The sequence below is a fragment of the Cololabis saira genome, chromosome 13 (genome assembly GCF_033807715.1).
Source record: "Cololabis saira isolate AMF1-May2022 chromosome 13, fColSai1.1, whole genome shotgun sequence".
NCBI lineage: Eukaryota > Metazoa > Chordata > Actinopteri > Beloniformes > Belonidae > Cololabis > Cololabis saira.
Genome location: NC_084599.1, coordinates 46,263,685 through 46,277,129, shown reverse-complemented (window position 1 = coordinate 46,277,129; position 13,445 = coordinate 46,263,685). Strand labels below are relative to the sequence as shown.

The 13,445-nt window shown below is 47.2% G+C and overlaps 1 protein-coding gene across 1 annotated transcript in view; it reads left to right on the top strand.

Annotated features, from left to right (window-relative positions):
• LOC133458729 (carboxyl-terminal PDZ ligand of neuronal nitric oxide synthase protein-like) overlaps positions 1-13,445 on the top strand; it is a 214,227-nt gene that overhangs the window by 162,112 nt on the left and 38,670 nt on the right. The gene's annotated exons all lie outside the window — the stretch shown is intronic.

Below are 13,445 nucleotides of genomic sequence, written 5' to 3'. Positions count from 1 at the left end.
GTGTACGGAAGAGAATCAGGGCCATGCAGGAGAAAAATAAAAATAATATTTTAGAGGAGGAAGATTTTTTTTTCATTATGCACATTATGCAAAAAAGTCGAAATGTCCAGAAAAAAGTCAAAATGTCGCGATTAATGTTGAAATACAATTTCAAGAAAAAAGTCGAAATGTATTTCAACTTTGTTCTCGAAATTTCGACTTTATTCTTGAAATTGTATTTCAACATTAATATCAACATTTCAACTTTTTTCCCAAATGCATAATGAAAAAGAGATTAAAAATAATATATTAAAACTAGACAATTTCCTCGCAGAAATTTCGAGAGTGCCACGGCGGGCTGCTGCACATTTGTGTACATTATTGCATTTTGCAAGCTATAAAGGTGAAGGACTCACATATCGGCCAATCAGAAGAAGGGGCTAATTTGCACCAATGAAGGTCAAGGACTCGATACAGAGTCCAATGACACCACCCATGACTCTGTATGTCAAACCATCGGGGGGTGCGTTCCCCCCCGGGAAATTTTTTGAGCATAATGCATTTAAATGCATCAATCTGGTGCACTTTGGAAAGCTAAAATAACAATAATAGGGTGTCTCCTGCCTTAACTTACCTTGGAAACATAGATATCCTCTCCGGAGCTTCTCTACCCGGCTAAACGTATTCTCCGCTCCTCTGTTTGTGTGAGCACAGAGCAAGCACAGCCTTCACCGCTGATTGGCTGTTTCCCGTGCCTGTCTCTGTGTGTAACCAATCAGATGGTGCTGTGGGCGGGACATTGCTGGACACAGTGCAGTGACTCTAGGCAGAGAGACGCGGCTGCATCAACCCCAAAATAACGCAGTTATTTAAAAAGTTACACTTTTTTATATTATTATTGTTTTATTTATATATACGAGAGGTGCCGGATCTGCCCAAATAAGTCCCGGAACACAGGGAGGCCAAAATCGAGAGGTGCCGGATCCTGTTCCGGCAGGATATATATATATATATATATATATATATATATATATATATATATCTATATCCCATGAACCGGTTCCCAGCAGGACTGTTGATCATCTAAGGTCAAAAGGTCAGGGTTCAGATTTCTCCATTTTCCAGGTTAAAGTATATGAAGTCTGTACTGACTGGGTCATGTGACCAGTCTGGCTCAGTCTAATCAGTCAACAGCTGACTGCTGGTTGCCCCGGCAACAAGAACCTCGAAATGAGGAATGTTCCGGGTTTGCTTTGAGAAAACCACAGCTTTTACCTTGTGACAAGTTCTGAAATAACTCAGATTTGTGAGAAAACTGTAGCTCCTAGCAGAAAAATAAAGACACAGAACCCGGCAGATTCTGACAATCTTAATTTTATTCAGATATTCCTTAAAATGTGTTAGTAACGGCAGTTCGAAAACAAAGTGAGATTTTTTTGAAGAAAACGTTTTTATTTTTTTTTATTACATTGCAGTCAATGGAGACCGAGGCAGGAATTGGCGTGGCTGTTAGCCCCCCCCCCCCCCCCCCCCGTTTGAATTTTGTGCATACCCCGCCTGTCAAAGTCACATTTTATGAATCTCAACACCTATGTCTACATTCTGACCAAAAATTCTACCTTTTACGGTTTGGCCGTGAGCCCGAGTTACAAATAAAAAATAAGGTAATTTTTTTACTGTCTCTCCCACTCTAAAAAATTAGAGCTCCACTCTAAATTTGACAAAAAAGTGATTTCCAGTCATCGCTTGAGCGCTCATATCTTGAAAAGTGTACATTTTAGCAAAAAACAGTTTCAGGGTTGGAGAGAGAAGGAGAAGTTTTCCTCCGTTTTGAAGTTTGAATGACAGTTCTACGTGCAAGTATGAGAAAGATACGTGACTCAGAAAAAAGATGAATTTTGTCTTTTTTTAACCTCCTTCCACCCACAGTGTGACATTCTGCCATATTCACTTACATGGGAAAATCTCCCCATTAGTTTGGCACAGGTTTCTACGTTTTTACTTTTCGCGTTTTCTCAAAGCTAGTTATTATTAGTTGACTAGTTACGCGCCGAAGTTTTGTCCGGAAAATGAATAAGCACATGATGATGATATGGCTATGGAGGAGGCAGCCGTGGCACTAAATAAAAATAATATTTTAGAGGAGGAAAATTTTTTTTCGTTATGCACTTCGAGAAAAAAGTTGAAATGTTGAGAAAAAAGTCAAAATGTTGCGATTAATGTTGAAATATAATTTCAAGAATAAAGTCGAAATTTGCCTTTTTTCTTGACATTTCAACTTTTTTCTCGAAGTGCATAATGAAAAAAGAATCTTCCCCTCTCAAATATTGTTTCTCCTGCATGTCCCTGGAGTTTACTGCTTCTGCACAAAGCGAATTTCCCCATTGAGGGATGAATAAAGGACAATCTAATGTAATCTAATCTAGTGAAGACTCAAGTCCTGATAGCGTGATTAGGGATGCCTCGATATGCTCGTACTAGGTGGGAAAAAAATGGTCTCGGGGCCTCGCTAAGCGTGATGTTTCTGCCCCGACGAGCCGGTAACTGGTTAAGGAGCCGTTAACTGGTTAAGGAGCCGAGCGTTTAGAAGGAGATGATGATGGAGGAGTGAGAACGCTGCAGCGTTTAGAAGGAGATGATGATGGAGGATGAGAACGCTGCAGCGTTTATGCTAACGGCCGTCCTGCCCGGCTGCTGCTCCGACAGCTGGCAGCTCCGCTCCACCACCGTGTTGTGAACATATTGAACATACGCTCCTTTATTTAATCAGGGGAATTATGCAAATCCACCCGCTGCCAGGGCTGGAACCAGAACCCAACATTCAGGGAGGAAACTCCAGAAAAGGTGTGATGCTTCTGGGGTTTTTGTTGTATTTTCTTGTTTGTAAGGAAGATCTTTTCTCACTCAATCCCATCACCCTCCGTCTGCTCACTATGATCTCATTTCTTGAACGCCAGAAATCCTGGAATCAGATGACCAGCTGATTTTCGAGCCACGGAGTTCGAACCCTGAGCGATGGAGGTTTAAATGCTGAGTGAGCTGCAGCGTAAATATAAGAGCTTTTCCTCCTCCACGCTGCACCGGTGGTTTATGTTCCAGGGTCGCGGTGTCAGGTACATCGCTTAAGTGGAGGCTCGTAGACTTTAAGGAGGTGAGAATAAGCAAATCATTTAGTCGTTAGTCATTCCCGGCCCGGCCGCTCATTTAAGAGCCCAGGCGTTGGCTGAGCATATTTGAGGAAACCGTCCGTCCAGGATGTTCAGATGTTAAGTTTATGGAGAGGTGGTGAACCCTGAGGGATGGAGATGATGCTGACCATCATCGTGAAACAGCAGGGGCCAGATGCATGATGGGAGGAGGAGGAACGTGCGAGCGAGCGAGCGTGCGTGCGTGCGTGCGTGCGTGCGTGCGTGCGTGCGTGCGTGCGTGCGTGCGTGCGTGCGTGCGTGCGTGCGTGCGTGCGAGCGTGTGTGTTCTTCTGAACAAGTGAACAAGTTTGTGATTTTACTCTGCTTTCTGCAGCATAGGCCTATATGGCTTGGCTCAATAAAAGTGAGAATAAATGTTGTTTGATGGGTAGGATGAGGTGTTGAACGTTAAAATGACTATCATAAGGGCCCATGGAGAACTCTGTACTGAGACTCCGCTCCGCCACTGGGAGCTGTGTTGGGCTGAGCGGCAGCAGCGCGTTACCGCATGTTGATCAAATCATCCAGCGCTGTGTCTTGTTCATTAACGCACTCACAATCATCTGTAAAAGCTGTTGATGGTCCCGGGGAGCTCTGGGTTCTCCCCCGTCTCCACCTCCACCCCCAACACCTCCACCTCCACCTCCACCTCCACCTCCACCCCCGTCAACACCAGACATTAATCAGATTAAAGTTACTGTCATTTTTCAAACAGCTCTGACAGAAACGGGAAGGAGAGAGAATGAGTTTCCCCTCCAGACGTATTAATGATGAACTAGGAACGTCTTTGTTCTGACTCCAGATAACGTAATTTATGGCCTCTCAGCACTTTTTTTTATTTTTTTTATTGAATATCCATATCTCAGTTAAATGATCCTGCTGCTTTCTTTCTTCTTTTCTTTCTCGCAGGCCAATTTATTTTTATTCCTCAAAGCCGCGGTGCGTTTTGCAGCGCCGTCGGCTTAAATCACAGATCAAGTAATTGCAAACGTGGTAAAAAGGGTTTGTCTGTGTTTGAGTCAAAGAGCATTTTTATCAGTGAGAATATCGATGACGAGCTGCGACAGAGTTAACCAGCAAACGTCTGGACTGGTTTGTACGTCTGCGTAGTTGCAGCCGTCGTCATGGTAACGCCCTAAACCGTCCTGCCTGCTCAGGCTGGTCTTTTACCTGAGGAAATACTGAAATCACCGCTGATCACGGACAGTTATTGATCGTCTCATCCCAGGAGTAGAATTGTAGTCAAGACCGTCTAAACCCAGACCAGAACCAGAGTATCAAAACCAGGACCAGTCCAGGACCAGACCAGGACCAGAATATCAAGACCAGAACCAGAGTATCAAAACCAGGACCAGTCCAGGACCAGAATATCAAGACCAGGACCAGAGTATCAAGACCAGGACCAGGACTAGTCCAGACCAAACCTGGTTATTTCCTGATCCTGCGTGATTGTAGAAAGGGTTATTGGTGTTTACATGGCTGTGTAACCGGGTTATTGCTAATATTCCGGTTTTAAAAGGGTTATTGATGCAGGAAACGCAGTCTGTGTCGGTTACGTTTGTGTTTCTACCTCCAGAGTGATGCAGCTTGTTGGTCATCGCTGTCGTCGGTGAAGCTGCAGCGGCAGGAAAACACTAGTTTAGCACCGAGAGATGGCTCTTTACCAGCGGTAAACTAACTCCTAATGGTGAAGTGGTGGAGGAAGCATCATGGTCTGGGCTGCAGCCGCAGGAAAACACTAGTTTAGCTCTTTACCAGCGGTAAACTCACATCCTAATGGCTGAGTTATGGTTCTGCGTCAAAATGACGCCATGCCTACGGCGTGTGGTTTTCGTCCACGCAGACCACACGCCGTCACTGACGTTACCTCCCCAAAATTGTAACTACGCGTCGAGGCGACGCAGACCACACGCAGACGGAGAGGGCTGTGATTGGTTCACCTGGTAGCAACACATTTCCGGTTTCCGATTTGAAGCAGTCGTGAACTTTCAGCCTCTTTTCTTTGTTTATATGTGATTTTTTTTGTTTTGTTTTTTTTGCACAATAGTTGTCCTTATCTCTTTGATTCACTGTGACCGGAAAAAGTCGGATAAACCATTCAGAAAAAGATTGCTAACTAGCGGCCGCGGGGGGAACTGCACCGCGACCAAATGGAGAGACGGAGAAGTCAGAAGGTTCACGATGGCGTCACGGCTGCGGCGTGTGCTCTGCGTTGGTTTAACGCAGAACCATAATTCAGCCTTAATGGTGAAGTGGTAGAGGAAGCATCATGGTCTGGGCTGCAGCCGCAGGAAAACACTAGATTAGCACCGAGAGGTCGCTCTTTACCAGCGGTAAACTCACATCCTAACGGTGAAGTGGTGGAGGAAGCATCATGGTCTGGGCTGTGGTGGAGGGAGCATCATGGTCTGGGCTGTGGTGGAGGGAGCATCATGGTCTGGGCTGTGGTGGAGGGAGCATCATGGTCTGGGCTGTGGTGGAGGGAGCATCATGGTCTGGGCTGTGGTGGAGGGAGCATCATGGTCTGGGCTGTGGTGGAGGAAGCATCATGGTCTGGGCTGTGGTGGAGGGAGCATCATGGTCTGGGCTGTGGTGGAGGGAGCATCATGGTCTGGGCTGTGGTGGAGGGAGCATCATGGTCTGGGCTGTGGTGGAGGGAGCATCATGGTCTGGGCTGTGGTGGAGGAAGCATCATCGTCTGGGCTGTGGTGGAGGAAGCATCATGGTCTGGGCTGTGGTGGAGGAAGCATCACGGTCTGGGCTGTGGTGAGGAAGCATCACGGTCTGGGCTGTGGTGGAGGAAGCATCATGGTCTGGGCTGTGGTGAGGAAGCATCATGGTCTGGGCTGTGGTGGAGGAAGCATCATGGTCTGGGCTGTGGTGGAGGGAGCATCATGGTCTGGGCTGTGGTGGAGGGAGCATCATGGTCTGGGCTGTGGAGGAGGAAGCATCATGGTCTGGGCTGTGGTGGAGGAAGCATCATGGTCTGGGCTGTGGTGGAGGAAGCATCATGGTCTGGGCTGTGGTGGAGGAAGCATCATGGTCTGGGCTGTGGTGGAGGAAGCATCATGGTCTGGGCTGTGGTGGAGGAAGCATCATGGTCTGGGCTGTGGTGGAGGAAGCATCATGGTCTGGGCTGTGGTGGAGGAAGCATCATGGTCTGGGCTGTGGTGGAGGGAGCATCATGGTCTGGGCTGTGGTGGAGGAAGCATCATGGTCTGGGCTGTGGAGGAGGAAGCATCATGGTCTGGGCTGTGGTGGAGGAAGCATCATGGTCTGGGCTGTGGTGGAGGAAGCATCATGGTCTGGGCTGCAGCCGCAGGGCCTGGACATTCTTAAATATACCAAACTGTTCCCTGAAGGTGGAGGCAGAGGCCCGCTGATCAGTACAATGTTAATGACATAATGGAACACGACTAACACAATAACAATAATAATAGTTATAAAAAATAAGTTAATAAAGATTGGAATAAAACTGTCTGCCCATCAGAAGACAGACTTTCATGATAAAAAACAAACATGGTAGGGATCACATGTGAACATGCAGCCAGTTTAATTCATTTAAAAACCATCAAACATCTTATTTCTCCTCAGAGCTGCACACACGTTATAGAAAACCCTTGTAGGGGGCACGGTGGTGCAGCTGGTAGTGCAGCCGTCTCACAGCAAGAAGGTCCTGGGTTCGATTCCTGCCGGGGACGCTGTGGGCGCTGAAGTGCGTGTTAGTTCCCCCATGACTTCAGCACCCTGGGTGGGGTTGGTGAAAGGATCTTTCTGTGTGGAGTTTGCATGTTCTCCCCGTGTTCCCCTGGGTAGCTAATGTTCTCTACCCTCACAAAAACATGCACCAGTCCTGGGCTCTACTGCCCCCTCTGGCCAACCGGGGAACAGATGGGGTGGGGAGGATCTGGCCGGAATAACGTGATCCTTCCACGCGCTACGTCCGGCCAGAGAAACCCCACCCTGTCTGGTGAAAAGATGCTGCTGCTGCTGCTCACTCCTCAGGTTAAGGAGGAGACCTGAGCTCAGTGCAGGAACTCCCGGGGTTGGTAGAGGGAGCAATGCCCAGGACTGTTAGGTAAGAGCACTGGGTGATAAAATGGGGGAAAATATTAAAAAAAAAAAAGAAAACCCTTGTGTAGTGTAAGTGTGAGGGTTTGGGGGGTCGTTGTTCCACCAGCTGGTCACTCTGCAAACCTGCATGTTTGTGTTTTCAGCATCAAACACCTGACCGTTTACTGTGATCGACAAATACTCACTAAAGAGGAACCAAAGAGGAATGAATGAATGAAAGAACTAAATGGAGGAACACGTGGATGCTCGGATATCCAGTTATAAACCAGACTTAACGTGAAAGACGACTTTTACAGCACAAGTTCTTCTTCTCTCACGTGTCTGTTGATGCAGACTACAGGACGCCGTTTAATGTTTACCTGGTGCTTTCCGTGGGGGGGGAAGTGGAGGCCTCCAGGCCCCATCACCCTCCCATCCTCCCCCCCCCCGCCCCCATCACCATCACCCCCCCCACCCTCGTCCGTTCGGAGGAATTTAATTAAGTGATGCTGACATGTAGACGGGTCCTGAAGGAGGGATGGGAGGATGGAGGGATGACGGTAGTCAGGGTTGAAGTGTGTGTGTGTGTGTGTGTGTGTGTGTGTGTGGTGTGTGTGTGTGTGTGTGTGCGCGTGCGTGTGTGTGCGCGTGCGTGCGTGCGTGCGTGCGTGCGTGCGTGCGTGCGTGCGTGCGTGCGTGCGTGCGTGCGTGCGTGCGTGCGTGCGTGCGTGCGTGCGTGCGTGCGTGCGTGCGTGCGTGCGTGCGTGGTTTAAATGTTTGTTTTCTGCACTGAAAACAAGTCGTCCCTCAGGTTATTACTTTCATCAGACTGTCAACTCCTTTCAGTCACACAGCGTTATAAACGCAGAGATCGGTGCGTTTACTGGAAACGCTGAGAGGTGGGACTACCGGTGGTCGATGGCCGGTCCACAACTGGTGACCTTGTTGGAGGTTCTGCTCCCTCCTCCTGGCCGGGGCCAGGACTTCCAGGGTTAGGGTTAGTGTGGGACTCCAGTCCTAGGGCCGGTGTCCCTGCAGGTTTTAGATGTTTCCCTGCAGGTTTTAGTTGCTTCCCTGCAGGTTTTAGTTGTTTCTGCTTCATTGCACCATGATACAAGTGACTGTGTCATTAACAGAATTGTGCAGCCCTGGATGAAAAGCTGATGACGATGATTAATTAGAATCAGGTGTGTTAAAGCAGAGAAAACTCTAAAACATGCAGGACACCAGCCCTTCTGGGATTCAGTTTGACACCTATGGGTTAGGGTTGGGGCCTCGGGGAGGAATCCTGGGTAAATAATACATCAACACTCGGTTCTGTCGCCGCTGAGGGAACTTCCTGCTTCCTGCTCAGAGAAGACAGAGATAAACGCTGTGAAGGAGCATCAGCTGAGCTGACAGAGGAGGAGAGAGGAGTCGAACGTGAGACGGTGACAGATGGGACAGATGGGACAGATGGGACAGGGAGACGTGCTGCTCATCTCTGCAGTGGGAGGACGTGGACGTGAGCGACGGATGGCTGAACGTTTCTGTCAGCTGCTGGAAACGTTTAGACGGAGGACAGACGGACGGGGGAGAGACGGACGGGGGAGAGACGGAGGACAGACGGACGGGGGAGAGACGGAGGGAGGACAGACGGACGGGGGAGAGACGGACGGGGGAGAGAGATGAAACGTTTAGACGAAGGACAGACGGACGGGGGAGAGACGGACGGGGGAGAGACGGACGGGGGAGAGACGGACGGGGGAGAGACGGACGGGGGAGAGACGGACGGGGGAGAGACGGACGGAGGACAGACGGACGGGGGAGAGACGGAGGGGGGAGAGACGGACGGGGGAGAGACGGACGGGGGAGAGACGGACGGAGGACAGACGGACGGGGGAGAGACGGAGGGGGGAGAGACGGACAGAGGAGAGACGGACGGGGGAGAGACCTGTAGACGGAGGACAGACCTGTAGACGGAGGACAGACGGACGGGGGAGAGACGGACGGGGGAGAGACGGACGGGGGAGAGACGGACGGGGGAGAGACGGACGGGGGAGAGACGGAGGACAGACGGACGGGGGAGAGAGATGACCTGAGAGAGAGATTAGATGGTGTGGGGGAGAGAACCGTTAGAACCGCCGCCCCGGGGACGGTTTTAATGTCCAGAAACGCCAGAAAGCTTTGAGGAGCCAGAGCTCGTGGTGTTTCTGTATCAGGAGCATCAGACTATCTTTTACTGTTAATTACAGCAGCAATAAGAGCATTGAGGCACCAAGGTGACGGGAAAACAGGCCAGAACCATCAGTAAGGGCTTAAAGGAAACACCTTTTCACCAGAGCGAGTTTACATCAGTCCAGTTCAGTCCAGTTCAGTCCAGTTCAGTCCGGTTCAGTGAGGTTCAGAGATGACAGTCTGTCATTGAGTCTAAACTCTACGTTATACTTTACACGGGCGTGGGGTTAAATGCTCATCTCTGTGTGAACCACGAGCAGACGTGACGACGAAGCAGTGGACGTTTTAAAGCTGCAGCTTCACCGTCTACGAGTCGTTCTGGGGGTTAAACAAACTCAACAGAGTTGACCCGATCAGTGGAGACGTGATCCGTCTCATCGCTGCCCCCCGGCTCAGATCCAGACCCTAATGGAAGATCCAGACCCTGATGGAAGATCCAGACCCTGATGGAAGATCCAGACCAGATCCAGACCCTGATGGAAGATCCAGACCCTGATGGAAGATCCAGACCCTGATGGATCCAGACCCTGATGGAAGATCCAGACCCTAATAAAGATCCAGACCTTAATGGAAGATCCAGACCCTGATGGAAGATCCAGACCCTAAAGATCCAGACCCTGATGGAAGCAGCGCTGTGTCATTCAGGACTAATACGAGGGTCAGAGCTCGTCCTCCTGCCAGTGACAGGTTTCTCAGCACAATGAGGCCTGACGGCCGTCATCCATCACGGTCCGTTCCTCCCACAAATTACCGGAGACAACGAACACGGCTGCAGACGGAGCTGCTGGCGGAGCTGCTGCTGGAGCTGCTGACGGAGCTGCAGACGGGTCTTAAGTCTGGGCCTCGGAGGCTCCTAGCTGAAGTTTTAAGATGATTAAGATCAGCTGAGAGGTTTATTTTCTAAAGTAGAGCAGGTGATGGTCGTCCTGACCTCTGCAGGTATCTCAGATTAGAGAAGCTGCTCCGGGGCCGAGCTGTCGCCAGTTTAACCTCCTTATCTTCCATCATCTCCAACTGGCAGCTTCTTAAACTGTTATTAGTGCTACGGCTGCGCCAAGAGGCTCCTCCTCCATAGCTATGCCATAGCAATGGAGGAGGAAGATAACAATAGTGCCTCTGGATCAGCCAGAGGCACTATTCTTTCTCTGCGTGTTTATTATTTTTCATTTTCCAGCCAGATTTCGGTTCGCTACTCCTCCTACAGATTTCAGAGGACCCAGGCGCATCATATATGAAATTCCCATTTTTCCAAAAGTTATTCCTCAAAAAAAGGCCAAAGAAACCCATTCAAAGTGGATGGGAAAAAGTAAAAAAAAAAAGCCAAAATTCACCTTTTTTCTGAGTCACCTAACTTTCTCATACCTGCACATAGAAATGTCATTCAAACTTCAAAACGGAGGAAAACTTCTCTTCTCTCCAAATCCCAAACAGTTTTTTTCCTAAGATCTACACTTTTCAAGATATGAGCACTCAAGCGAGGACTAAAAATCACTTTTTTGTCAAATCTAGAGTGCAGGTGTCAGTTTCTAGAGTGGGAGAAACAGTAAAAAAATAACCTGAATTTTTATTTGTAACTCGAGCTCACGGCCAAACCGTAAAAAGGAGACAAATAATTTTTGGTCAGAATGTAGACATAGGTGTTGGGATTCATAAAATGTGACTTTGACAGGCGGGGTATGCACAAAATTTAAACGGGGGAGGCTAGAGCAGCGCCAATACCTGTCTCAGTCCCCATTCACTGCAATGTAATCAAAAGTTTTCTTGAAAAGAATCTCACTCTGTCTTTGCACTGACCTTACTCACTCATTTTAAGGAATATCTGAATAATGGTTTGATAGAGAGTCGTGGGTAGTATAATCGGACTTGGTATTGGGTCCTTGACCATGATTGGTGCAAATTAGCCACACCTCTTATTCTGATTGGTTGATATGTGATAGTCCGATAACTTTTGAATGGTTTGACATAGAGTGTGGTGTCATTGGACTTAGTTTTGAGTCCTTCACCTTTATTGCTGAAAAATGCAGCAATGTACACAAATGGGCAGCAGCCCCCCGTGGCACTCTCCAAATTTCTGCAAGGAAATTTTCTAGTTATCATTACTCTTCAGGTAACCAACACGGTCATTATGAAGGAGTGAGGAGAAGGTTTGGACGGCAGCCGACGCCGGAGCCTCGGCGGTTCCTCGGCTCCAAACCGGCTCAAACCGGCTCCATTATGTTATTAACGTTCATAAACCGGATTATAAAACCATTCTCTACTGACTTGTGAAGCATTCTGCTTTTATCAAGACATGAACGTCCTGAAGTTTCCCAGTAAACTTTAATCTAAGAAAGATAACATTTATTTTTTTATTGGATTTTCAGCAACACCATTCAGTATACACACTTTTCTCTGTCCAGCTGTAGAGGACAATTATATCCAAATTAAGGTTACAAGCAAATGAAAAGCAAAATAAAAAGTAAAAAAAAAAGTATCTACTCCCAAATGAGTACATTTAACATATTAAATCAAATATGCACATCCAATCATTCATACATACAGATACAGTAAGTAACGAGGAAACCAGCAGGACTAAAACATCGTTAGGACCTGTGTGAGTAATGGAAGAGGAGGTTTAATAGAAATGTAATGTTCTCCATCTGTTAGAGTCCCAGACCTCCCGGATCCAGATATTATATGAAGGTTTCAACATTCTAATGGTTCAACACTTCAGTGCTGCTGTAAATAAGATGTTTAACAGATATTTTCCAGACCTCCCACTCATTCCTTTAGCACTCCTGGTCGAGCCACAGTGGGGTCTCGTGTGTAGAAAGATAACATTTCCTTTTTTCTTTTTTAATTTTACAAATAGACAGACAAAGCGGTAACAAAACAAAACAACAAAATCAATGTTTTTCCTCAGATTTCTTTGTTTATGTGGGTGTGTATGCATGCACGTGTGTAGTGTGTATGAGTATGATGGTTTTCTAGAATTATTATTATTTTACGTTATTTTAGGAGAGATCCAAAAAATGAATGAATAAATAAAAATAAAGTAATTGATTAATAAGGAAAAATATGGAAGAGTATTAGGGGCATGCAGGAGAAAAAATATTTGAGAGGGGAAGATTTTTTTTATTGTGCACTTTGAGAAAAAAGTCGAAATGTCGAGATTAATGTTGAAATACAATTTCATAAATAAAGTCGAAATTTTGTGAATAAAGTCGAAATTTCAACTTTAGTCACGAAATTTTGACTTTTTTCTCAACATTTCGACTTTTTTCTCGGAGTGCATAATGAAAAAAAAAAATCTTCCTCCTCTAAAATATTATTTTTATTTTTCTCCTGCCTGACCCCGATACTATTCCGTAGAAAAATGATAAATAAATAATAATTAAAAAAAAACGAAAACTTTTCTGACTCGTAGCCGGAGCTGATGGAGCTGCTCGACGAGCCCCGTAAATGCTTTTGTTCCTTCCTCCTATAAAGTTATTCTAGCTATTCTGGGTTCCTGGAGGACGAGGCACCGTGGGGGAACATTTAGGGTTTGAATTGTTTCTGCTGACGGCGGTAGTTTCTGAGTTCAGGCTGAGTTTAGCTGACACAGCACAATTAGATCATTAATGAGATGCTGAATGTGAAATGTGACATTAAGGGATGCAGCCACGCCCACCGCCGGGAGCTGGTGATTCTCCTGAAAACAGAGGCTTCCTTTTTACTTTGGTTGTCGGGACCGCAGGCCAGCACGCAGCTCCCGAGGCTCCGGCCTGCAAACATGCACAAAAGAGAAAAAAGGGGGGCCGGCACAAGAAACTACAGGAACGATGGACAAAAATGATGGTTATGAGCATACCTGCCAACATTGGGCTGTGAAAAAGAGGGAGATTTTCTGGGGTAGCGGTGGGAATGCTCCACTCACAACATCCCGCCCTGATATAAAAAAAGACGACTTTTAATGAGCTTTAAATCCATAGCTACAATGAAATGTGCTAAAATGTACCTCCCAAAATGACTCTACAGCCTTCTTGG